The sequence below is a fragment of the Gorilla gorilla genome, chromosome 8 (assembly GCF_029281585.2).
Source record: "Gorilla gorilla gorilla isolate KB3781 chromosome 8, NHGRI_mGorGor1-v2.1_pri, whole genome shotgun sequence".
NCBI classification, from domain to species: Eukaryota; Metazoa; Chordata; class Mammalia; order Primates; family Hominidae; genus Gorilla; species Gorilla gorilla.
This window is the reverse complement of record NC_073232.2, coordinates 88,135,885-88,163,701: the sequence shown is the minus strand read 5'-3', so window position 1 is coordinate 88,163,701 and position 27,817 is coordinate 88,135,885. Positions and strand designations below refer to the sequence as shown.

The 27,817-nt window shown below is 39.0% G+C and overlaps 1 protein-coding gene across 39 annotated transcripts in view; it reads right to left on the bottom strand.

Moving 5' to 3' along the window:
- The window catches only part of ZNF438 (zinc finger protein 438), a 194,103-nt gene that overhangs the window by 96,527 nt on the left and 69,759 nt on the right, over positions 1-27,817 (bottom strand). For 37 of the 39 annotated variants that reach the window (XR_008668741.2, XR_010135240.1, XR_010135241.1 and 34 more), the window contains one exon: positions 13,701-13,777. The exons of the other annotated variants lie outside the window; for them this stretch is intronic. The gene's annotated coding sequence lies outside the window, so the exon portion shown is untranslated. The remainder of the gene's footprint in view (positions 1-13,700; positions 13,778-27,817) is intronic. 39 annotated transcript variants of the gene reach the window in all.

Here is a 27,817-nt window from a genome sequence, read left to right as displayed (position 1 = left end):
CAATTTTATTTTATTTTATTTTATTTCCAGAGTGAAATATTTTGGGATTTCTTTTTTTCTTTTTTTTTTTTATTATACTTTAAGTTTTAGGGTACATGTGCACATTGTGCAGGTTAGTTACATATGTATACATGTGCCATGCTGGTGCGCTGCACCCACTAACTCGTCATCTAGCATTAGGTATATCTCCCAATGCTATCCCTCCCCCCTCCCCCCACCCCACAACAGTCCCCAGAGTGTGATATTCCCCTTCCTGTGTCCATGTGATCTCATTGTTCAATTCCCACCTATGAGTGAGAATATGCGGTGTTTGGTTTTTTGTTCTTGCGATAGTTTACTGAGAATGATGGTTTCCAATTTCATCCATGTCCCTACAAAGGACATGAACTCATCATTTTTTATGGCTGCATAGTATTCCATGGTGTATATGTGCCACATTTTCTTAATCCAGTCTATCATTGTTGGACATTTGGGTTGGTTTCAGCTTTTGATGTCTCCTCTAACTTTCAGAAGAAAATAACATTCAGGATTCTGTCTTCTTCACTGATGAAAGGGAAGACAAAAACTAATACTCTACGTTGAAACTTTGTTATTTATCATGATCCAGTGGTACACTTGTTTATAAATATAAATATAAGGGCCAAACATTCAAAGAGAATAGGACCCAAACTTTGTCACTTCAAATCACAACGTTTGGACAAAAAAAAAAAAAGCAAACGTTCTGCAAACCCTGCTATCAATTTGAGTACTGATATTTAAAAGTCTTATTTGTTCTTATTCAAAGCACTTTTTTTTTGACATTTGTTTTTCCTGCTGCTCTAAGATCAGACCAGACATTCAGTTAACTCTACCCTCCACTGTCCCCGAGTCCTGGTCTAGATTCTCTGTAGTTCCAATTTTTTCAGAGAACGAACCCCTCATCTCGTGGAGTTGAGGAACATTGCTGTCCAGCTGGAGTGAGGTGAACACCTGGGAGTTCAGCTGGTCCTTTTACAGACTTTCAGCTGATCATCTGTTTTTAGCACCATGCCTCCCTTCCTCCTTCAACCTCCTGATATCACTGTCATCTCCTCTGCAGGTGCTTTGGTTTTGCCCTTCTGGTACTAAGTTACTGTATCATATGCTTTCTGTTTCAGATTTTATGGTTTAAGGTAACTGATGAGATCTACCTCTGACAAAAAGAGTTGGAATTTTTGTTTCTATTTCCTTTGTTTTATGCTAAGATTTTAATAGAAGAAAGCAGGTGGTGGCCAGGCACAGTGGCTTATGCCTGCAATCCCAGCACTTTGGGAGGCCAAGGTGGGCAGATCACAAGGTCAGCAAATCAAGACTGTGTCTGAAATTGGTGGGTTCTTGGTCTCACTGACTTCAAGATGAAGCCATGGACCCTTGCAGTGAGTGTTACAGTTCTTAAAGGTCGTGTGTCCAGAGTTTGTTCCTTCTGATGTTCAGACGTGTTCGGACTTCCTTCTGGTGGGTTCGTGGTCTGGCTGGTTTCAGGAGTGAAGCTGCAGACCTTCGCAGTGAGTGTTACAGCTCTTAAGGCGGAGTGTCTGGAGTTGTTCATTCCTCCTGTCCGGTGTTGTTCATTCCTCCAGGTGGGTTCGTGGTCTCGCTGGCCTCAGAAGTGAAGCTGCAGATCTTCGCGGTGATTGTTACAGCTCATAAAGGCAGTGTGGATCCAAAGAGTGAGCAGCAGCAAGATTTATTGCAAAGAGTGAAAGAACAAAGCTTTCACAAACAAAGTATGGAAGGGGATGTGAGCAGGTTGCTGCTGCTGGCTGGGGTAGCCTGCTTTTATTCCCTTATCTGGCCTCACCCACATCCTGATGATTGGTCCATTTTACAGAGAGCTGACTGATCCATTTTGACAGGGTGCTGACTGGTGTGTTTACAATCCCTGAGCTAGACACAGAGCGCTGATTGGTGCATTTACAATCCTCCAGCTAGACATAAAAGTTCTCCAAGTCCCCACCAGATTAGCTAGACACAGAGCACTGATTGGTGCATTTACAAACCTTTAGCTAGACACAGAGTGCTAATTGGTGCATTTACAAACCCCAAGCTAGACACAGAGTGCTGATTGATGCATTTACAATCCTCCAGCTAGACATAAAAGTTCTCCAAGTCCCCAACTGACTCAGGAGCCCAGCTGGCTTCGCCTAGTGGATCCCTCGCCAGGGCCGCAGGTGGAGCTGCAGCCAGTTCCGCGCCCACACTCCTCAGCCCTTGGGCAGTTGATGGGAGCAGGTGCCGCAGAGCAGGTGGCGGTGCCCGTAGGGGAGGCTCAGGCCTGGTGGGAGCCCATTTGGTTGGGGGGGGGGAGTGCGGGGCTCAGGCATGGCGGGTTGCAGGTCCCGAGCCCTGCCCAGCGGGAAGGTGGCTGAGACCCGGCAAGAATTCAAGCACGGCGTGGGCGGGCTGGCAGTGTTGGGGGACCCGGTGCACCCTCCGCAGCTGTTGGCCCAGGTGCTAAGCCCCTCACTGCCCGGGGCCAGCACTCCTGGGCTCACCTGGAACTCACACTGGCCTGCAAGTGCCATGCACAGCCCCGGTTCCCACCCACGCATCTCCCTCCACACCTCCCCACAAGCAGAGGCAGCCGGCTCTGGCCTCAGCCAGCCCAGAGAGGGGCTCCCACAGTGCAGCAGTGGGCTGAAGGGCTCCTCAAGCGTGGCCAGAGTGGACGCCATGGCCTGAGGAGGTGCCGAGAGCAAGCGAGGGCTGCTGGCACGTTGTCATCTCTCAAGACCCTCCTGACCAACATGGTGAAACCCCATCTCTACTAAAATACACACACACACAAAAAATTAGCCGGGCATGGTGGTGAGTGCCTGTAGTCCCAGTTACTCAGGAGGCTGAGGCAGGGGAAAAGCTTGAATCTAGGAGGCGGAGGTCGTAGTAAGCCGAGATCATGCCACTGCACTCCAGCCTGGCGACAGAGAGAAACTCAGTTAAAAAAAAAAAAAAAAAAAAAAAGGCAGATGGTTCTTTCCTAAAACCAGAAACTGCCATCTGAATGATTTCACATACCATTTTTAATGATTTGAAGTCAGGACAGTTTTGGTCTGCTAAGCACACATTCCCATTTTTCTTCTGGTTCCTTTGGAGAAAGCCTCTCCTACTCTGTGAGACCCTCACGGGGCTTGCAGTCACTGGGCTATGCCCCTCTACTGGAGCACTGGGAAAACATACCAAGGCTGGCCCACCAGTTTACCCCATTCCAAGGCCACAGTGACACATGAAGTCAAAGAGAGTCAATCCACATCTTCTCTGAGGCAGGTAGGTAGACATTTGGTGTGACAGGTTCTCTTTCTGTTGAGATTGCTAAATTGGATGGACAACCATCTTGAGCTGCTAGTGGTCATCTTACTGACCATGCCTGTCTGAAAAATGACAAATAAAGAAACCAGCAGAGGAAAAGGAGTCCAAATGAGATCATTTGAGTTTTTGGCTGAAACCATGCCTGAAGCCAGATGCACCTCTGGAAACCATAGTTACAGAAACAATTAAGTTTCCTTTATTTTCATAAACTGGTTTGAGCTGGCTTTCTTTCATTTGCAACTGAAGCAGTCCTGATGAACACATCATTGAATCTAAATGTTCCAATTACTAATACTTGAACAACAGAAATAACACTTTTTTTGCCCCAAATTAAATACCCTAACTTCTTTTATTCCAATAAAATTGCAAATCAGAAATAACGTTTGCATGTGTCCCTTTCACCATTTAGGTCAAATACTTTGACTTTAGTTGAATATTCATGTCTTCAAGGTAGCAGTATCTTTGAGAATGAAGTGTATGTATACTCTATAGTATGAAAAACCCAATAGCCACTAACCTACTGAACAGTTTTCTTCCAGGTACGTCAAACATTCTTGCCAATTCTTTACACCTTCTCTATCAGAGCTCTCAGATTTTTAATAAAGATCAAGTTGTGTAATTATTTTATGTAAAGTCTATGTGGAAAAATGAAATAATATATCTCAAAATATTTGTTCCCTTGGGAGGAAACGTATAATTTAAATTCAAAGAATTATTCAGTCTCAATCTCTGACCCAGAGACTGGGGACCAGAATAATTTTAATCTAAAGATTTATAAGGAGAAGGTAGAGGGTAATAACGTGCTCCCAAGGAGACAAGTAGGAAGGCTTAGAAGTCAGTGTTCCTTGGACACTCTCCCTGGAGTAACTTCCTTCATTATTACCTACAGGCCATTGTGCTCAGCAACCCAACAGGCAATATCTAAGCTTCTGGGTTTGAAGTTCTTTGGGTCTTCAGTTAGCTTCAAGTGCATATAGGGGCCAGGCAGGTAATCTAAAAGAGTGAGCAGGCTAACATTTTTAAAGTATTACAGTTGTATGCATTAAAAAAAACTTATTAAAATTCTAGTCTCTCTCTTTTTATTTTTTCATGCAACAATTCTACCTACTATCCCTGGTTTTTCCATGGTTTCATAATGCTATCTTAAATAATAGTTTTTGGCACTGGTACTCCTTGTATACATTTAAATTACATATGAATAACAGCTAATAATAACAATAGTTCAGTTTATTGAGCATATAGTATGTGCCAGGCAATGTACTAAGTGCTTTATATATGTTAACTTATTTTGTCCTTACTGCAATCCTATAATAACCTTACAGGATTGTGCCACTATCCCATTGTATAGATGAGAGCACTGAGGCACTGGGTAATCAGCTTACCCAAGATCACATAGCAAATAAGTTGTGAAGTTGAATGCAGCACTCTGCCTCAAGGAACCCTGCCCTTAACCATTACTCTGCACTCTACAAAGAAATAGGCCATCGGTCATGGGTTGAATTATGACCCCAAAATGATATGTTGAAGTCCTAACCCCCAGTACCTGTGAATATGACCTTATTTGGAAATAGGGTCTCTGCAGATATAATCAGGTTAAAATGAGTTCATACCAGGTTAGGGTGTGCCCTAATCCAATGTACTGGTATCCTCACAAGAGGAGGAAAATTTGGATGTAGACAGACACAGAGGGAAGACACTCATAAGATGGAATCAGACTGGCATCATGCTACCACAAGGCAAGGAATGCCTGGGGCTACCAGAAGCCAGAAAAGGCAAGGCAGAATCCTCCCCATGAGCCTCTGAGGGAACACGGTCCTGCCAGCACCTTGACTTTAGATTTCTAGCCTTTAGAACTATAAGAGAATAAATTTCTGTTATTTAAAGCCACCCAGTTTGTAGTACTTGCTTATGTAGTCCTAGAAAATTAATACCATCTCTCACTTATATTGAAATATGTCATCCAATCAATTTGCTATTTCCAATTTTAACACAGATGGTGGTATAAGTAACATTTAAACCTTCCTCTAAATTCTGTTCAAAGAAAAACAACAGCCAGGGGTGTTATAGGTTACAACCTATAATGTAAAAGCACAGCCTCCCATCTAATAGAGGCAGCTTCTACTTAGCTCTAGCTGGTTACTGCCACATGCAAGAGCAGGACCAAAGCTGCCAGTTTCCAAGAGAATGTGGAAATATGGATTTGCGCATTAAATTATTTAACAACAAATTATATCAGTTACTAGTTAAAATAATACTTGTTAACAAGCAATTTATGCTTTAAAAACAAAAGAGCCAGGCATCATGACTTGCACCTGTAATTCCAGTAACTCAGGAGGCTGAGGTGGGAGGGTCGCTTGAGCCTAGCAGTTCAAGGCTACTGTGAGTTATGATAAGGCCACTGTACTTCATCTTGGGTGACAGAGTGAGACCCTGTCGGTAAAATTAATAATAATTAAAATAAAAAACATTACGCAGGCTATGCAGGCTACAGAAAACACACATTTATGAACCAAACTTGTCAAGAGGTCCAGATTTTTGCAATCTGTGTTGTATGTTTTCTTTGTTTTCCATGTCTACTGCCCCTTGCACTTCACTTGACCTGGCCCCAATTGCAGCTACCCATCTACCAGATATAGAAAACAGCCACAGTGTGGGCACTGGGAGCCACACTGAAATCAGCACTTGAGGCCAGGCGCGGTGGCTCACGCCTGTAATCCCAACACTTTGGGAGGCCGAGGTGGGTGGATCACGAGGTCAGGAGATCGAGACCATCCTGGCTAACACGGTGAAACCCCGTCTCTACTAAAAATACAAAAAATTAGCCAGGTGTGGTGGCGGGTGCCTGTAGTCCCAGCTACTCAGGAGGCTGAGGCAAGAGAATGGTGTGAACCCGGGAGGCAGAGCTTGCAGTGAGCCGAGATCACGCCACTGCACTCCAGCCTGGGTGACAGAGTGAGACTCCATCTCAAAAAAAGAAAAAGAAAAAAAAAAAAGAAATCAGCACTTGAGGACTGGGGAACCCTCTTTGGGATATACCGAGTTGGCAGATGCAGAAGAGTTGCACACACTCAGGAATCCAAGCCCAAATGGGTGCACTCTCCTTGATCCGTATCTGTGTATCTGAAGCGTGATACTGCTCCTCTACTCGTTAGTTGGTGTCCCATGTAGAAAAGACTTAGAGCTTTAACTGGGTAAAGGTTTTGTGTAAGGCTAGGAAAATGACTTTAACATTTCTCAGGCTCACTGTCACTTCATTCACAGCACTATCCTTACAATTTATTGAGTTCCCCAAACTTCTTACCTCTTGTATACATATATTTGAAGCATTTGTAAGTTGATATTAATAGCTCATAACTGTCTTTCAGTACTCACCATATTGTAACCTATAAAACTTGTTCAGAAACTTGCAAACATTTTTGAAAAGCAGTTTTGTAAAAACAGTTTTATGAAATGTCTTTATTCCTCAGGTTTGTTCTAAAACTTCAAAAATGTAAGAAAAATTGTTCTGAGAATGTTAATATCAACTCTAGTCCAATAAGCCATATCGCTAGTTAGTAGTCTCATTGGCTACAAACATTTCTTCAGTATCTATCAGAGTTCAGACCTATTTGCTATGGTATAGAAACTAATGATTGCTTCTGGCAAGTGAAAACAGGTACTTGATATGTTGCCAGGAGATATCTACTACACTGAGGTATTAAATGCACAGTGAGACAGCTTGGAATACCACAGTGTTTGGAACTTAAAAATCTGACCAACATTACTTTTAGTAAGTTTGTAGAGCAATGCTAGGAAGTAAAATACCATAAAATATGTCCAAATCATCTCATTTAATCTTTATTGTTGTGTTTTGCTTGAATTAAACATCTCTGAAAGTTCTATTGGTTTTCATACCTATGAAATCATTTGGAAACTCCCTAGCTTATTATTCTCACCACAACACCAAATGGTTGGTAAAGCAGGTTTTATCTCCATATTACAGATGAGGAAACTCAAGCTCAGTGGTGTTAAATAATTTGTTCAAGGTTGTTAGTGACAGAGGTTGTCTCAGTCCATTTAGTGTTGCTATAAATACGTCAGGCTGGGTGATTTATAAAGAAAAAAAGGCTTCTTTGGCTCATGGTTCTACAGGCTGTACAGAAGGCATATATTTCCAGCATCCGTTTGGCTTCTGGTGAGGGCCTCAGGCTGTTTCCACTAATGGCTGGAGGCAAAAGGGAGAGCTGCATGTGCAGAGATCACATAGCAAGAGAGGAAGCAAGAGGGGAGGAGGTGCCATGCTCTTTTTAACAGCTCTTGGTGGAAACGAACAGAGCAAGGAGGGTGCCAAGACATTCATGAGGGATCTGCGCCCATGACTCAAACACCTCCCATTAGGTCTCACCTCAAACATGGGGATCAAATTTTAACATGAGATTTGGAGAGTGTATTAGTCTGTTCTCACATTGCTATAAAGAAATACCAGAGACTGGTTAATTTATAAAGAAAAAACGTTGAATTGATTCACAGTTCCATGTAGCTGGAGAGGCCTCAGGAAACTTACAATCATGGCAAAAAGAAGCAGGCACGTCTTACATGGTGGCAGGCAAGAGAAAGCATGAGGAGTGAGGAGGGGAGAGCCCCTTATAAAACCATCAGATCTTGTGAGAACTCACTCACTATCATGAGAACAGCATGGGGGAACTGCCCCATGATCCAATCACCTCCCACCAGGTCTCTCCTTAGACATGTGGAAATTACGAGTATTACAATTCAAGATGAGATTTGGGTGGGGACACAGCCAAACCATAGCAGAGGGGACAAACATCCAAACTATAGAAGAGGTGAAGCCGGTACTCAAACCTCCTAATTCTGAGTTCACTGATCTTACCTCACAAATAAAAGCCATGAAGATTTCTAAGACCAGGATGATTAGACAGTCAGACAGCCAGACCTGTAATCAAATCCAGTTTCTATTGCCAACTCGACTTATGACTTCGGTTTTTTTAAACCTCTAAAGCCCGATTTGCTCATTTGCAAAATGGAGTTAAAGTGGAAAAATACATGTAAAGAACATGGCACAAAGTGGGCACTTGATAAATGTTACCCCCTTTCTCTTCCCTCTCTACTACAGAATCCCTCAAATCTAAACAAACCATCCACTTTCTGGTTAAGCATTTGGGTGATTAGCAGAAATCTAAATAGCTATTAGAAATGTAACTCAGCCGGGCATGGTGGCTAACGCCTGTAATCCCAGCACTTTGGGAGGCCAAGGCAGGCGGATCACCTGAGGTCAGGAGTTCAAGACCAGCCTGGCCAAGATGGTGAAACCTCGTCTCTACTAAAAATACAAAAATTAGCCAGGCATGGTGGCAGGTGCCTGTAATCCCAGCTACTCAAGAGGCTGAGGCAGGAGAATCGCTTGAACCTGGGAGGCGGAGGTTACAATGAGCTGAGATCGCGCCATCGCACTTCAGCCTAGGGGACGAGCAAGACTTCGTCTCAAAAAAAAATGTAATTCATAGGATGTGGAGATATTGATAAAACAACAATAAATGTATTGTCATGGACGAAGACCATGGTAGAAACTGTTGTCACATGTGTACTATTAAAGAATTGCCAAAAAAGTCATTGTTTTTAAATATTTTATGATGTTGAGCTTTTTTTTAAAAGGAGGCAGGTCACGTCAAACCTTTATGCTTTGAACTTATTCTCTGCTCTCTAATTAATATGGTTCATTGCCTCCAAACATAAAAAAATTTTAAACACATCAAAGAGATATGAAATGTTTCTCATCTGTGGTGAGACTTGGGACTCCTCAGTGTGTGTACCTTAGCAGCTATCGTGTTCCTCTTGGACCAGAAGCAAAAGAACCACCAAGATCCTTTGTGTGTCTGTGCCACAAAAGAAATTCTGACTCCTTTACAACTCCTCTCTGCTGGCCCAGTTATCCCTTTGGATGAGCCTAGGGCAGGGGTGCTAATGGATTGACACCAGCAGGGGATGGGCCCAAATGGAGGGTGAGGGGCTGCATTCCTTGCCAAAGAGGAGCATAAATTCAGAGTAAGAACAGGTGCTGTAGTCAGGAGGCATGCTTGGGTCTAACATCAGAAAATTATGCAATTATCAAATTTAATGCTAAAAATATTAAAATGCGTAACATGATTTAGAACATTTCTTCAAATTTCAACTTAACGCTAGGGAACTGTGTGCTAATAACTACTTTATACATGTGATTCTGGCTCTTGGCACAATCATACAGGACTGGGGTTGTGTTATTGCATATGTGGGAGGTTATTAAATGCTTTATAATGATTATGTTAAAGGTCATATTCCTCATACACATAACTTCCCTTACTATTATGAGTTAGACGGGTACATGAGTAGACAATGGTCTCCTTCCATTAAATGCAAACTGGCTGAAATTACTATTTAAGTTGCCAGGCTGAATGAGTAAAGAGATCAAATTAATGAGGGTGAAACTGTATAATCAGTTTATAAAACAGATCATGCTGAGGTCAAGGCTGACATCACCAGCTCCCACACATCTAACTACACTTAAAAAGGTGGCTCTTCTCTTTATTACCATGACCACTGCTCTAATTCAAGGTGTTTCTTATTTCTCTTCCATTCACATGTAGCTGACAAATCATTTATCTTGGCAAACACCAATTCGATCATGTCACCTGTCTCAGAAACCTCTATAGTCTTCCCAGTGCTTGAGGGACAGAGGCTCAACTCCTCAGGAGGGCATTCATGATTCTCCTAAATTTGGCCCATTCTTCTAATTCAAGGATTTTCAACCCTGGATGATATCAGAACCACGAGGGGAGCTTTAAAAAACAAACAGGTTTATGTTCCATGCCCCTGGAACTCTACTTACTAGTTCTGGGCTAAGATCTAGGGACTTAATATCTTTAAAAATATCTATGGATGACTCTTATCTACTGCCAGGGTTGAACCAGTGGTCTAATTCCCCACCCCGCACCCCCATTGTTTCAGCCAACATGAATTAACCCTCTGCTCCACTCAGTAATGCTTTGTTTGCTTGTGTTGCCAGTCCTCTATTCATGCTGTTAATCCAACCTGGAATATCATTTCCTCTCTAGCTCTTTTTTTTTTTTTAGATGGAGTTTCTCTCTTGTTGCCCAGGCTGGAGTGCAATGGCACAATCAGCTCACTGCAACCTCCCCCTCCCGGATTCAAGCGATTCTCCTGTCTCAGCCTCCCGAGTAGCTGGGATTACAGGTGCACGCCACCATGCCTGGCTAATTTGTGTATTTTTAGTAGAGATGGGGTTTCATCATATTGGTCAGGCTGGTCTCAAACTCCTGACCTCAGGTGATCTGCCCGCCTTGGCCTCCCAAAGTGCTGGGATTACAGGCATGAGCCACCATGCCCGGCCTAGCTCTAGCACTATTCTTCTAAAGCTAAGTGAAATCCCACCAGTATCCTTACAATCATGGGGATATGATATTCCATTCTGATAATCCAAAAGGCATTTTTTATGTTTATGAAGCATTTTATGGCAATTAATCATATATTGTTTTCAATGTGAATGTTTAATATTTTGCTCCCTATATTTCAGACTTCCCAGGGAAGCAAACTTTATTTATTTATTTATTTATTTTGAGATGGAGTCTCACTCTGTTGCCAGGCTGGAGTGCAGTGGCACGATCTTGGCTCAGTGCAACCTCTGCCTCCCAGGTTCAAGTGATTCTCATGCCTCAGCCTCCTGAGTAGCTGGGACTACAGGCATGCACCACCACACCCGGCTAATTTTTTGTATTTTTAGTAGAGACGGGGTTTCACCGTGTTAGCCAGGATGGTCTCGATCTCCTGATCTCGTGATCTACCCACCTCGGCCTCCCAAAGTGCTGGGATTAGAGGCATGAGCCACTGCTCCCGGCCTGAAGGCAAACTATAACATCTTTTGTTCCCACTTCCTAGCCCTTAGCATTGACCACAGTATTAAGCATAAAGTAGACACTCATGTGCTCAATACTTATGACTGAATAAATTAAATTCTCTGAAATTTATGAAGTGTTTTTTCTTACAGCATGACAACCTCAACCGTCAGCCTTGAGGGTTGTTTATGTACTTACTGACGTGTTTCTCACTAGAAGCATCATTATGCCTATGTAAATGATAATCCCTTGTCCACAAAAACTGATGTGATGTCAAACACAGGGGTGATACCTGTAAATGTGTTTTTCTCCCTATAGATAGAAGTATTTTCCATGTTTATATATTCAATTCCCATAAGTTTGTATAGCATCCAAAAGGAGGAATTAGTGAAACAGTCCCTGATCTTTCAATACCTGACTTAAAAACAACCCACCCATGTGAAAGGATAGAGAAAACCCCATTTACCATCCTAATCAACTGTGGGAAAGATCAGAAGAGCAAGTGTCCCTTTGCCCTCAATTTAGGTGACATGAGAGTATCAGCAACCTACAGGTAAAAGTCTCTCCTGTAAATACTGAAAACCAAGAAGCTTCTGATGGGAGAGTATCCAATGCTGTCAGAGGTCCAGCTCAGACTCTCCTACTGTTCAACCTGCCCAGAAACTTTCTGTCCTATTTCTAGAGCATGGGAGATATATCTCCATATCCAGAGCTACAATCTCTCCACAAAACAGCATTGTACACCATGGCTGCCCATAGTGAAAGTGGTGCTGGTACCAGTGAGTTAAATAGTCTTGGGAGGGCTGGCTGAGAACCTAACCACTATTTATAACATTGTTTTTGTGGAAAAATACATTCTGCATTCCAAACAACAGAACTAGACATGAACTTTTGGAATACAGTGCATTTCTTGGGTCAGGAACTGACTGTATCTTGTTAACTGCACTAAGGTCAGTATTTTCCTAGGAGAAGATGGCAACCAGGAGTGCAGAACAAAAATGGTTGCCAAGAATATGGAACATATGCATTTATAAGGATGAAAGACAAAGGAAATGATGAGAGAAAAAGCCAGCACACTCTTAATTTATTACATAAATATTTACTAAGCACTATTAAAGCCTATGGTGAAAGCTGTAGGAAACAAAAATCAGACAAGATCTTGGATTTTATAGTCCTTACAATCTAGGGTGGGAGATAAGACAAACATAAACACAAACAATAAAGCTGCATGGTAAAATATGCCACAACAGTGATACAAACAAAACATTAGATGACACTGGCAGAGAGAGAAAGAGCTAGTGCTTCTAGCTGGAGTAATCAGAGAACGTGTCATAGAGAGGCTTGCACAGGGTTTCAACGTGCAGAGGAAATAGTGTCAGGGCAGCAGGGGACATCACACGCAGGAAAACCAGTACAAGTCAAGACAGATGCATGAAGAACAATGAGAGTTCAGAGAATAGGAAAAGCCCAGTTGGCTCAAGTGGGGTACATTTTCAGGATCTTCGTGGGAGGCTTTGAATGCTAGGCAAACGAACATGGATTCCATCCAAGAGGGAGTTGGAAGCCATTAAAGTGCTTTAAAATTACTAAAAGTGGTTCTATATGCAGGTTTATCTAACAATGAACACAGGGCAGGGAAAGAGAGAATGAATACAGAAAGATTATTAGGAGATCACTATAAGAGTTGAGGGTGATTAAGATGACCTTTCAAAGATTTTTTACACAAATAGTTAATAAACATTTAAGGTTCAAGTGCTAGTTAATTAACAAAATATTTCTTTAAATAAGAACATATAAATAATTTAGAAAAGTTGTATAAAGCCTTAAAAAACTATATATATATATTAGCTACAACGCAAAAGCATTGTTTGGCACTTAGGACTTAACGACTAGACTTGATACAAATACAAGGATGATTTTAAGGTGTTAGTCTCACTTAGACAAATAACACCATGAGTTTAAAACTGAACATTTTATTTTATTTTATTTTATTTTATTTTATTTTGACATGGAGTCTCGCTCTGTTGCCCAGGCCGGACTGCAGTAGCGTGATCTCAGCTCATTGCAACCTCGGCCTCCAGGGCTGAAGCAATTCTCCTGTCTCAGCCTCCCAAGTAGCTGGGACTACAGGCGCCTGCCACCATGCCCAACTAATTTTTGTAGTTTTAGTAGAGAAGAGGTTTCACCTTGTTGGTCAGGCTGGTCTCGAAATCCTGATCTCAGGTGATCCACCCATCTTGGCCTCCCAAAGTGCTGGCATTACAGGCATGAGCCACCATGCCTGGCCAGAACATTTTATTTTTATAAGCATGTGAAATTTAATAAGAAATCATCTTTCCACTATTTCCCAAGACCAATGATTCAATATACAAGGTGACTAGAAGATATGCTGAGAAATTTGAGAGTTGAGATGTCCAAGTTAGTAAACTTAATTCTTTGCATTTTAAATAAATCTTAAGCTGGTACCAAGCTAGATGTGAGCAGACTTACCTGAAGTGATTTGACTTAGCAAATGTCTTCTAACTTTAACACTTCAGTACTGGATGGGAAATGGCATTCATTTTTATCTGAAAACAAATGTAGTGGAAATAACAAAATTATAAAGAATTTCTAGGTACCTTATAGGAGCCAATTAGATGACTGCACCTGAAAGACCATAAAAGAGTTCTACGAAGTTCTACAAAATTTACAGTTCTTATACCACGTATAATTTAAGAACCTAAAATAAAAATCTCAAGCTGTGCTCAAAGACTTCTAAAATAGGAGATATATTGTCTTCACATATTTTTATGTCAACCTGCTAAAAATTCTAGAAAATATATTATTAGATATTTAAGCCTGATTTAAACTGAATTATTTAAAATTTAGCTGGCATTTGTGCCCTACTCAGTATCATGGGGAACAGGGAGCTATGAAATTGAATAAGAGACAGTTTTTGTTCTTAAGAAATACAAACCGCAATAACAGGCAAACATGAAAAACTCTGTATCGAAGCGATGTAGTAAGTGCTACAAGTGACACAGGCGCTACGGGATTTTGGAGCACGATAATTACTACAGGGAAAACGTGGGAAGGCTCTGCCTCATGGACTGAATACAAAAAGAGAGAAATGGGGAGGGAGATCGATAAGGACTAGAATTTGGGGCTGAGATTATACTGTAAGAGGTTGAATGCTAGATTCAGTACATGGGGCTTTATTTTATACATAAAGAGGCACCAAGGGTGTTTGGCAGAAAACACATTCAAATTTGTATTTTAAAAGATGGCTCTGGTTTTCAAGTGTAAGTTACCATGAGAAAATTCAAAAAGCAGTGAGATCTATTTTGTTACTACGGTAGTCAAGATGAGAAGAAATCAGAGTAACTGCAATAAAAGTAAAAAGTTTAAAATTCTCTGAAATATACTTGAAAGTGAGAAGCAGAATAACAGCCTAAACAATTATGCAAGACTGAGACGTGAAACCATCACCAACATTCAGTGATATGGTTACAAACATAGGATTCTTAGGCCACAATAGACCTTTCTTTCCAATCAGAATCATGCATTGTTTACATGAACCATGAACTTAAGAAATCAATCAATCCGATGACTTGCGTCATTTCTGATATCCTGTCCCAGAATTTCGTATCTCTAACCTATAATAAAAATCTTATACAAATTTTCTCTAAGGAGGTATCATTTCAGAATCATCTGTGTAGTCTTGTTTGCTGCACTAATAGAACAGTTTGCACATCTCCTAAAAGGTTTATTTATTTTAGAAGAGGCCTTCCACAAAATACTGATATCTATCAATGAAGTCACGAAAGAAGAGCAAAAGAAGAGAGCGCCCTGTCCTGCCTTTTCAAGGCAGAAGAACTGAGAAGAACTTACCAATCACTAGTGACCTTTGGAATATGTTTCAGAAAGGCAATAAAAGTAAACAAAGACTTCCAATAATTGGAAGTTTTTTTTTAAGGAGAAAAAGTGGAATTAACCAATAAATTTTAGTCTTCTAAGAAGTCTGGTATACTTTGAAAGTGAAGCTGAATCTTTAACAAGGTTTTTGTCATTGGTGCTGTTTTTTTTTCATTTTTAATGCTAGTAACAGGAAGAAATATAAGGGAGAGTGCTAAATAATGGAACAAATTCAAGAGAAGATGGGAACAAGAACTTTAGTGCAGTTAGTCATGTTAAAGAGAAGAAACAGTTGTTTCTCTATGGTTAGAAATAGAGGAAAGGATGGGTGATGAATACAAACATTTGTGTGTAAGGGAGTAAAGTTGAGGGAATTCAGACCCAATGGCAAGACCATCTATTGAGACAGAGGGAAAGGGAGGAGGAGAGAAGAAGGGAGAAAAAGAGATGAAGAGAAAGTATATGAATGGAAAAAATATTTGAATTTAAGAGTTTTAAGAGAAAAAAATTGCCAGAGAAGAAGAAAACAGAGAAGAGGGGCTTTTAGTATTTAAGATATTGGAACAATTCTGGTTGGCATAACTGAGACAGTTAAAACACTATGAGTTCTGAGTATCAGAAACTCAAAATATGAATTTGGAGAAACAGATTATAGTCACATAGTGTGAGTTGACATTACTTTCAAGCCTGGTGGTGACGTCACTGAAGAATTTGGAGCAGTGTCCTGGAAGTCAACCAGTAACAGGAATTAGAAAAGGGAGACGGTAGTGAAAGAGTTATAAGAAAAGGAACTAATGAACAAAGGTGGCATGCTGAGCCTTGAATTGATACTGGTGAGCAAAGGTACACATCAAGCCTCCTTTAAAACCTAGATTTTTTAAATGCCATGCTTTTTCTTGAGATGGTAAAACAAACAAACAAACAAACAAATTGCGGCCTTTGAATGCCAGGTTTAAATTTCTAGGGAAGAGAAGGGAAAAGAGTTATGAGAGAAGATCAAAGTTATAATAACTTGTTCACAATAGAGCATAAGGTTCAAATGACATAAGGAACTGAAAGTAAGTCAGCAGTGGACTAATTGTGGGTTCCATCTGAACTGGGAGCACGACTGCTTGGAAAAAGAGAGCATAAGAGTAGGGCATCACCTAAGTTGTAGGTGACAAAACACCAACCTCTCTCCCTCTTTCTGACACATCTGTTTCGGCAAAAGACTGGCCACATGTGTCAACAGTCTCTGACTCTCAGAACTTGCTTGTCCAAATGCAAATTCATTGGCCAGTCATCTACACAGTAAACACTACAGGGCAAGTTAAGTCGATCCAATTTGAAGGGGTAGGAAGACTAGATGCAAAGCTAGGTGTACTCTTTTACCTAGTTTCTCTATAAACAAAACTGACATTTTCATTCTTATCTTAACTCTACTTCTTAAAGAGTTCAGAGGTAAGAATAAAAAAGTGATATAATTAATTGGTCCCTTCAAACTCCACCAACAGGGATGTAAAGTAAATAAATAGAAAGTAGTATGAAGAAAACTATATGGGGGTTGGGTTGAGGGGAGAACTCGCCAGCTACAGTGGTTTTGAATTTCTAGACACATTCAAGGACTTAATACTGAGACCCAGTTCAGTTGATGAATGCCACTAGAGGTGGGGAGATTTCTAATTAAGGAGTTGATACCTCTAACAGATATAGCAGCATTCAGATTTTTTACTTCTTTTGAGTCATTTTTATGCTGTATTTTTCAAGGGAGAGTACTAAATAATGGAACAAATTCAAGAGAAGATGGAACAAGAACGTTAGTGCAGTTAGTTACGTCAAAGAGGAGAAACGGTTGTTTCAAGGAATCTGTTTATTTCATTAAACTGTCGAATGTATTGACAAAAATTGTTCATCATATTTTCTTATCCCTTATATATTTCCTGGACCTCTATTAATGTTTCCTGTTTATTCTTATACTGTTAATTTGAACTTTCTTTTTTTTTCTTAGTAGGGGTTTATCAGTTTTGTTAATCTTTTCAAAGAAACAACTTTTGGTTTTGTGGTTTTGTTGATTTTTTCTACTTTACAGTACTCTTCCAGATTTTTTTTTTTTTACTGATATTCTGCCTACTTGTTCTAGCAATTGAAAGAAAAGTGAGAAAGAGAAGTGTTGAGAAAACTAACTGTAATAGCTTTATCTATTTCTCTTTTCTGTTCTGTCCATTATTGCTTCAAGTATTTTAAGGCTCTGTTAGTATCAGGCTTACAGACATTTAAAATTATGTCTCTTTAATTAACTGATTCTTACATCATTATGAAATATTTCTCAATACTGCTAGTATTATCTCATGTTTTGAAGTTTATTTTATTGGCTAGTAATATAGCTCCCTCCAGTTTTCTTAATGATTAGTATATGCATGGTATCTCTTTTGATTCTTTTACTTTATTTTTTTTTATTTTTTATTTTTTTTTAATTATACTTTAAGTTTTAGGGTACATGTACACATTGTGCAGGTTAGTTACATATGTATACATGTGCCACGCTGGTGCGCTACACCCACTAACTCGTCATCTAGCATTAGGTATATCTCCCAATGCTATCCCTCCCCACTCCCCCCACCCCACAACAGTCCCCAGAGTGTGATATTCCCCTTCCTGTGTCCATGTGATCTCATTGTTCAACTCCCACCTATGAGTGAGAATATGCCGTGTTTGGTTTTTTGTTCTTGCGACAGTTTACTGAGAATGATGATTTCCAATTTCATCCATGTCCCTACAAAGGACGTGAACTCATCATTTTTTATGGCTGCATAGTATTCCATGGTGTATATGTGCCACATTTTCTTAATCCAGTCTACCATTGTTGGACATTTGGGTTGGTTCCAAGTCTTTGCTATTGTGAATAATGCCACAATAAACATACATGTGCATGTGTCTTTATAGCAGCATGATTTATAGTCCTTTGGGTATATACCCAGTAATGGGATGGCTGGGTCAAATGGTATTTCTAGTTCTAGATCCCTGAGGAATCGCCACACTGACTTCCACAATGTTTGAACTAGTTTACAGTCCCACCAACAGTGTAAAAGTGTTCCTATTTCTCCACATCCTCTCCAGCACCTGTTCTTTCCTGACTTTTTAATGACTGCCATTCTAACTGGTGTGAGATGGTATCTCATTGTGGTTTTGATTTGCATTTCTCTGATGGCCAGTGATGATGAGCATTTTTTACACCTTATACAAAAATCAATTCAAGATGGATTAAAGACTTAAACATTAGACCTAAAACCATAAAAACCCTAGAAGAAAACCTAGGCATTACCATTCAGGACATAGGCATGGGCAAGGACTTCATGTCTAACACACCAAAAGCAATGGCAACAAAAGACAAAATTGACAAATGGGATCTAATTAAACTAAACAGCTTCTGCACAGCAAAAGAAACTACCATCAGAGTGAACAGGCAACCTACAAAATGGGAGAAAATTTTCGCAACCCACTCATCTGACAAAGGGCTAATATCCAGAATCTACAATGAACTCAAACAAATTTACAAGAAAAAAACAAACAACCCCATCAAAAAGTGGGCGAAGTACATGAACAGACACTTCTCAAAAGAAGACATCTATGCAGCCAAAAAACACATGATTCTTTTACTTTTAACCGCTTTGTATATATTCGAAGGGAATATTTTGTAGACAGTATAGTTAGGTCTTGCTACTTTATCCAGCCTGATGATTGCTGTCTTTAGAATATTTAGATCATTTAAACTTAATGTAATTATTTATATGGTTGGATCTGAATGAATTATCTTGTTATTTCCTATTTGTCCCAATCTGTTCTTGTTCCCTTTTCCCTTTTTTTCCTGCCATATTTGAAATTGCGTATTTTTTAGTTTTCCATTTTATCTCCACTACTGGCCTATTATAAATATACTTGTATCTTTGTAGCTTTAGTGGTTGTGCTCATGTTTAAAATATGCACATTTAACCTGCCACAACATAACTTCAAATATTATACCACTTCACATACAAAATATAAAAACTTTGTAATAAAATTTATCTATTTCCTCCTTCCTGTCTTTTGTGCTACTGTCATCATAATCTAACTACTGTAGGACTGTTATACTAGAGAAGCTACATGCAGGTCCTCTGGTTGACAGTCCCAGATAAAACTAGGTTTTGGGTTATCTTTGCCAAAGTGACAGAAATGTGATTACAGCTGTCTTTTATCCTCCAGACCCCATTGAGCTCATTCTCGAGTTGAAGGCCACCAAGTGACCTCAGGTGATGCTACATGAAAAAGAATAACCACCAGCTGAACCTGCCCTTTTCTCTGGCCCACAAATTGTGAGGTACAATAAAATGGCTGCTGTCTTCAGGGGATGTGTTTAGGTATTTTCTTACACAGAATTAGAGAACCATAACAGAATCTAGTAAAGGGAAGTGGAATTCTGTAATAAAATCTTAAAACATGTGGCATTGGCTTTGGGACCAGAGGTGAGCAGAAGCTGGAAGTGACTTAAGAAGACTGTTAGTGAAGGTTTGAACAACATTAATGAAAACCTTATGGTGGATAGATGAATAACTCTTCTTATGCAGTGGGAAGTTTGTAACACTGTTCCTCACATGAAATAGAAAAGACAAAATAGGCCAGGCACAGTGGCTCACACCTGTAATCCCAACACTTTGGGAGGCCAAGGAGGATGGATCATGAGGTCAAGAGTTCGAGACCAGCCTGGCCAACATGGTATAATCCCTTCTCTACTGAAAATACAAAAAATTAGCTGGACGTGGTGGCGGGCACCTGTAATCCCAGCTACTCATAAGGCTGAGGCAGGAGAATCACTTGAACCCGGGAGGTGGAGGTTGCATTGAGCCAACATCGCACCACTGCACTCCAGCCCAGGCGACAGTGCGAGACTGTTTAAAAAAAAAAAAAAAGACAAAATATACCCCTATAAAGTGGTAAATTTGGCTAAGAAGATTTCTAGGCGAAAGGTTGAAAGTGGTGGTCTCCTTTAGCTATCTATAAGTTATGGATACACAAACTGATGAAAGAACTGTTTCATTTTCAAGTAGAAGTTAGAGGAAAATTTTTAAAGAACCAGGACTTGATCTTTTCAAAACTAAACAGTTTCTCATCCCCATTATCTCTAGAGAGAAATGTAAGAAAAAGTTTCAGAGTTACAGAATTACTATTAAGGCTTGGGGCCTACTACCAGTAAAGCGTGGTTTCAGGATAAAAATCTCTACAGCATGGCTGTAAAACACCTTGTTGAGACTGAAAGACTAAAATCGTATCTAGTTCAGTTCTAAGAATCTTAAGAGTATGACACTTAGATTCTGTTCTAAGGCAAAAGGCCTCTAAGAATCTTGATGATGTGCACTTTGGACTGTTAAACAGACAGAAAAGCTCATACGAATATTATGGGTGTTGTTTCAAAATACCTTGACTCAGTATGAAAGAAAAAAAATGCCTCTCTAAAATAAATGTGGGTGGGCCTCTGATTAATGGAGTGGGCTACAATTTGATACACAGGAAGCCCACAAACTTTTAAAAAACATTATATCAGCTTGCGCTGAAAGGGACAGAGATAGTGCAAAACGAAAACAGGCTTTTGGACTCTCAAATTTCTACAGGCAGAAAGGCTGAAAAGGCTACTCAGTTGCAAAAAATGACCATTTCTTACAGAGAAAGGATGACTCTAAATTGAGAGAGCAAAACCTGGAGCCAGGGAGAATCATTATCAGGAGGCAAGAATAGCCTAATAAAAGAACTAACAACAGTATATCAAAATTTCTATGGAACAGTAAAGCTGTATGTTTCCTGTTTCCCTATTTGTGAATGGGAATGTTTACTGCAGCTATTCTATGACTGCTTCTTCATTATATTGTTGGGTAGTTGTCTCTTCAGCTACACCTGAGAAGATTCCTGAACAGTGTACTTGTTGTAAATAACAAGTTCTTGAACTTTAAGACTCAGGGTAAAGAAGATTGGAAAACAATTTTGGGATTCTTGGAAGTGGGTGAGTAAATAAGGAACATAGGAAGAGACTGAATCATTTGTGACCAGATAGTGGACTGTGGTGGATTAAAGAAGGCCACAAATGTTTTGATACTTCTTCCACTGGAAGGTCATGCCTATGTCTTCTCTCACTAAAACTGGAAGAACTCTGTGACTCCTTTGACCAACAGAATATAGTGGAAGTGATATGGTACCATTTTTCAGTTTTAGGCTTTAAAACACTGGCAGCGTCCACTTTCTATCTCCAGGAAAATTCTCTCTAGAAGCCGGAAGCCACAATAATAAGTCTGACTATGCTAAGACTACCATGCTAGAAAGGTCATGTAGACTTAGCCTTCCACCTCTGCCCAGGCACCCTGTATATATGTATCTTGAATCCTCCAGAGAATTCCATCCACCAGCAGAATACCACCCAGTGATCTCAGTCAACGAAACATGCAACCAAAAATCACCAAGCTGGGACCTGCCTGAATTTTCAACCCATAGAACGATGAGCTAAATGAGACTTGCTGTTTTACACCACTGAACATTGGGGCATTTTATTAGGTAGTAACATATTATTACAACGTTGATTTTTGTAACATTATTTTTTTTTTAGTTGTTCCAGAAGCCACAATGTCCCATTACCACCTTCTACAACCTAACTGAAAGCAGAAACCTGAACCTAGTGATTTTGCAGAAGCAATTTGCAAAGTTCATTATAAGGTAAAATTATTTCTGAGAGGCCAATTTTCTCTGAGATATTCTAAAACAAACAATTTTCCAAACACAATATACTCCAACTAAATCACTGCAATTATAACCAACCATTTTCGTCTTACTAAATAAACTATTGTACATAGATAATCAAGCCAAAGGATTCATGCTCAGGCTCTCCTTCAGTTCATTTAACACAGTTATTCAGTCACTTTCTCATGATTGAAGCAAGAGTGGGATTACAAATAGAAAATTAAGACCCTTTATGGTACTCTACAGCAGTGATTTTCAAACACAACATAAAAAATACCAATGTGAGATAAGTGATGAAATATAAAAGAGAGAATAACTGTTAGTGAAATGATAAACTATGTTTACGTAAATATGTGTGTGACCAAACTGACATCTTTTTAAAGTTTTATTTTATTTTTGACACATAATAATTGTATATATTTATGGAATACAGTGTGGTATTTTGATACTTGTCATTTTTTAATGAGAACATTCAAAGCTTCTCTTGTATTTTGAAATATGTTATTATTAACTAAAGTCACCCTACTGTACCATAGAACACCAGAACTTATTCCTCCTATGTGACTGTAGGTTTGCACTTGTTGACCAACCTCTCTTCATCTCTCCTATCTCTTCCCCAGCCAGTGGTAACCACTATTCTACTTTCTACTTCTATGAGATAAACGTTTTTAGATTCCACATATAAATGAGATGCCTGGCTTATTTCACTTAATATAATGACCTCTGGGTTCATCCATGTTCGTTGCAAATGACAGAATTTCATTCTTTTCTATGGCTGAATAGTATTCCATTGTGTATATATGACATATTTTATTTATCCATTCATACACTAATAAACACTTAGGTTGATTCCATGTCTTGGCTACTGTAACTAGTAATGCAATAAACATAGGAGGGCAGATATCTCTTCAACAACATACTGATTTCACTTATTTTGGATATAAGCAGTACAGTGAAACTGTTAGATCATATGGTAGTTCTGTTATTAATATTTTAAAGAACTTCCATGCTGTTTTTTATTATGGCTGTACTAATTTACATTCCCACCAACAGTGTAAATTAAGAGTTCCCTTTTCTCCACATCCTTGCCAGGACTTGTTATTGTCTTTTTGGTAATAGCCATTCTAACTGGGGTAAGATGATAATCTCATTACTGTTTTGATTTGTGTTTCCCTGATGTAGTGATGTTGAACATTTTTTCATATGTCTGTTGCCATTTGCATGTCTTCTTTTGAGAAATATCTATTCAGATCTTTTCCCACTTTAGCATTCAGATTGTTTGCTTGCTTTTTGCTATTGAGTTGTTCAGATTCCTTACACATTCTGGATGTTAACCCCTTGTCAGATGTGTAGTTAGCTAATATTTTCTCCCATTCTACAGATTGTCTCTTCACTCTGTTGTTTCCTTTGCTGTATAGAGCTTTAAGTTTGATGTAATCCCATTTGTCTATTTTTTCTTTCCTTGTCTGTGCTTTTGAAGTCTTACCCATACAAACCTTATCTAGACCAATGTCATGAAGTGCTTCTCCTGTGTATTCTAATAGTTTCATAGTCTGTCTTTAATCCATTTTGAGTTGATGTTGGTAAGAAACAGGTTATCTAGTTTCTGCACATGGATGTCCAGTTTTCCTAGCCCCATTTATTTCAGAGGATGTCCTTTCCCCAATGTGTGTTCTTAGCATGTTCATCAAACAATCAGCTGGCTGTAAATACGTGGATTTCTGGGTTCTCTATTCTGTACCACTGTCCTATGTGTCTGTTTTTATGTGTGTACCATGCTGTTTTGATTACTATTGGTTAATATTCTTTGGGATATTTTGAGGAGAATTGACATTATTTCTATTTTAAATGTTCAGCAGGAAGAGCATCAGGGTTTGGGCTGTTCTTTGATGGACTAATTCTTATTACTGATTCAATTTTGTGACTCATTATTGCTGTACTCAGGTGTTCTATTCCTTTATGATTTGGTCTTGGTAGGCTGTATGACCTTTGACCTTCCTGTGCCTGGATATTTATATTTTTCTTGAGGTTTGGAAATGCTTTGTAGTATAATTTGAAGTCAGGTAGTGTGATGCCTCCGCTTTGTTCTTTTTCCCAATGTTGCTTTGGCTACTCGAGATCTTTTGTAGTTCCATTTTTGGGACTGAGTCATACGACCAAAGAATAGCATTCCCGGCCTTGTACTTTTGCTGATCTCCTCCCTATTCACTCAACAGGGCTGTATTTATCAATGTGCCTTTGATGTTAGGCTACCAGATTGTATAGAAAGGGGGCTCAAGAAACAGGTCTTCAGAAGAGAGTCTTCAGTTATTTACTATGAGGATGTTATTTAAGGACAGACTTGATTACACTGCACTATAACAAAAAGAATACATTTTCCTTTGAATATAATTATTAGGCTTCTCCTAAAATATTGATAAATTTTGATCTTGTGAACAACAGAAAAGAAATTTCATATTGAGAGATGTCTTCTTAGAGAGCTTAGAGCAAAATCCATGATCCACCCCAAGCAAAATATAGGAGCTTTTATAAGATATAATGTGTGTCCCATCCTTACTCCATTTGTACTACTTTTATAATTTTGATGTGGATTGAAGTGCAATTTATATACCATAAAATTAATCATTGTCCATTGAACACGGGACAGTTCAATGACGTTTTAGTCCATTTATAGAGGACGAAAATGTACTAAATGGATGCAATCATCACTACAATCCAGTTTTCCATTATCTCTCCCAATTCCCTTGAGTTCATATGCAGTCAATTCCTGCTCCAACCCCTAGTTCCCCTCTAATCTCCTTGCTAACTCAATCAGTTTCCCTTTTCTAGAAAATTTCATAAGTGAAATCATATAATATGTAGTCTATTGAGTCTAGTTCCTTTCACTCAACACTATATTTTTTAGTTTCATCCATGCTGCAGCATATATCAATATTTTCTTCCTGAATAGTATTCCAATGTATAGATATGCCTCATTTTGTTTATCCATTTACCAGGTTATGGACATTGTATTTTTTCTTGTTTTTATTAATATCTATTATAAATAATGTTGCCAAGAGCAATTACATACAAGTCTTTGTGTGAACATATGTTTTCATTTCTCTTGGGCAGATTCCAAGAAGTGGAATTGCTGAGTTTATATGGCACAATGATTAAAAATTATGTATCAGTTTGGCTGGACCACAGCACTCAGATATTTGGTCAAACATTATTCTCGACATTTCTGCAAGAGTAATTTTGGACAAGATCTGCATTTAGACTGTTAGACTTTGAGTAGAGCAGATGGTTCTCCATTATATGGGGGAGCTTCATCTAATGAGTTGATGGCCTGAATAGAACAAAAGGATGACCTCCCTGGGCAAAAGGGAAGTCCCCAGCAGACTCCCTTCAGACTTCATCTGCAACATTGGCTCTTCTGGTTTTCCAGCTGACTGGCTTTAGACTCAAACTGCAACTCTTTCTGAGCCAATTAATTCCTTAAAATAAATTTTGGCCAGGCGCGGTGGCTCACACCTGTAATCCCAGCACTTTGGAAGCCCGAGGTGGGCAGATCACGAGGTCAGGAGATCGAGACCATCCTGGCTAACATAGTGAAACCCCGTCTCTACTAAAAATACAAAAAAAAAAAAAAAAATTAGCCGGGCATGTTGGCAGGTGCCTGTAGTCCCAGCTACTCAGGAGGCTGAGGCAGGAGAATGGCGTGAACCCGGGAGGCGGAGCTTGTAATGAGCCGAGATCGCACCACTGCACTCCAGCCTGGGCGACAGAGCCAGACTCCATCTCAATAAATAAATTTCTTCACACACACACACATACCTGATTCATTCTGTCTCTCTGGAGAACCTTACTACATATGGTAAGTTGGTTTAACTTTAAAAGAAATAGCCAAACTATTTTCCAAAGTGGTTATAACAATCTACATTCCTACCAACAATCTATAATATGAGAGTTCCTGTTTCTCCACATCCTAGACACTACATACTGTCTTTTTTATTACAGCCATCCTAGGGGATGTAATCTCATTGTGGTATCTCATTGTGTTTTTAATGTGTATCTTCCTAATGACTAATGATGCTCACTGTGCTTACATGTGGGTATTAATCATTCTCATGTCTTTTCAGATGAAGTGTCTATTCTGTTCTTTTGCTCATTGTTAAGTTGGGTTGTTTGCCTTATTATTTACTTATAATTCTTTACATGTTTTGGATACAAGTCCTTTATCACACATGATTTGCAAATACTTTCTCCCAGTCTGCAGCCTATCTTTTCAGTTTCTTCCCAATGTCTTTTGTAGCATAAAAATGTTAATTTTAATTAAGTCAAATTCATCAATTTTTTATCTTATGGCTCATGCTTCTGGTGTCATACCTAACAACTCTGCCTAATCCAAGGTCATAAAGTTTCTTCTATGCTTTCTTTTAGAAGTTTTATAATTTTAGCTCTTACATTTATGCCCATAATTCATTGTCAGCTAATTTTTGTGTATGGTTATTGTGAGGAAGTTAATTTTTGTATATGATATCCAATTTTTCCAGCACCATTTGTTGAAAAAATAACCCTTTCTCTATTTGTCTTAGCAGCTCTTCCAAAAATCAACGGACTAAAAATGTAAATGTTTATTTCTGGACTCTCAATTCCTCTCCATTGATTTATATGCTTATCCTATGCCATGGCCACGTTGTCTTGAATACTGTCACTTTAGATTGAGTTTTGAAATGGGGATGTATAAATCCTCCAATTTTGTTCTTTTACCCATTTATTTTTAATTTTATTTGATCCCACTGTACTAAGTGTACTTAGTAATACCACCTTAAATCCTTTCTTAGACAAGATAGATATAAATATAAAAATAAAATAGGCTATATTTTAAAGACGTTTTCAAAAGAACATAATCCTTTTAAGATTTCAACCATTAACGTATTCCCCTAGGATTGACTGTAAAATTAAGTTTTCCCACCCCCGACACTCACATCAACAAACATTTACTGAATGCCTACTATGTACCAGGCACAGTGCAAGGTTAGGTGCCAAAGATACAGAGAAAAATAATATATACTTACTCACTTAGCACATAAATAGACAATGATGGCATAGTATATTAATAACAGGTATGTACAAGATAAATGACAAAAGATATTAATCTTATCTTACCAGATTTATCTTACTTTATATAAGCCTGTTTCTTAAAAAAAAAAAGTTTTACAAATTTTGGTACTTTCTAAACAAAATGCATTTAAAACTACCAGAGAGGCTAGTACTTACACAAGTTTGAAATAAGAAATTCTGTTGTAAAGTACTGGTTCTCTCCATCAGTTTAGGTCTTTTAATTTGCTTTTTCTTCTTAAGGTTACAAAAGCGAAAAGTCTTATTTCACCTCCAACCCACCTTACTCTTTCCCATAGAGGTAACTTCTGTTATGCTCTGTCAACTCCTGCTTATACAGAGCAACAAACTATAGAAGATACAGATAGTAAGAACTCTTAAAATACTCAGATCAATCTCAAACCTTATTTTAGATATAAGCTTCAGCCTCTTTCCCACTAAACTTGACATCAGAATAACTAGTAAAACTTGTAAGTTACTCATTTTCCTTCTTCCTCCCAACCTATGCCCCGGAAAAGTTGGAGATTAATAGAAAAAGACATAAGCAACACATCTAAATAACGTGCATGTGTGTATGAAAGTTTCATAGTGCACATTCCTGAAACTTGTTCTATAAGAGATTTTAGTAAGTGTTCTTTAAAAATAAAGTAAGAAAGGAAGGAATTTGGAAGGAAGAAAGACAGGGGGTGGGTGTTCCCAAGTTCAAATACATTTGGGAAACACTGGGTTAAATAAAATACCAATATACACTACGTAATATACATTGTGATTGCTCCCACCTTTCCTAAAATTAGCAAACCACCAAAACCTTTAATCATGGATCACTTAGTAATATCTTGAAAGAATCTAGGTCTTTACAAAAATACAGTGTGAGA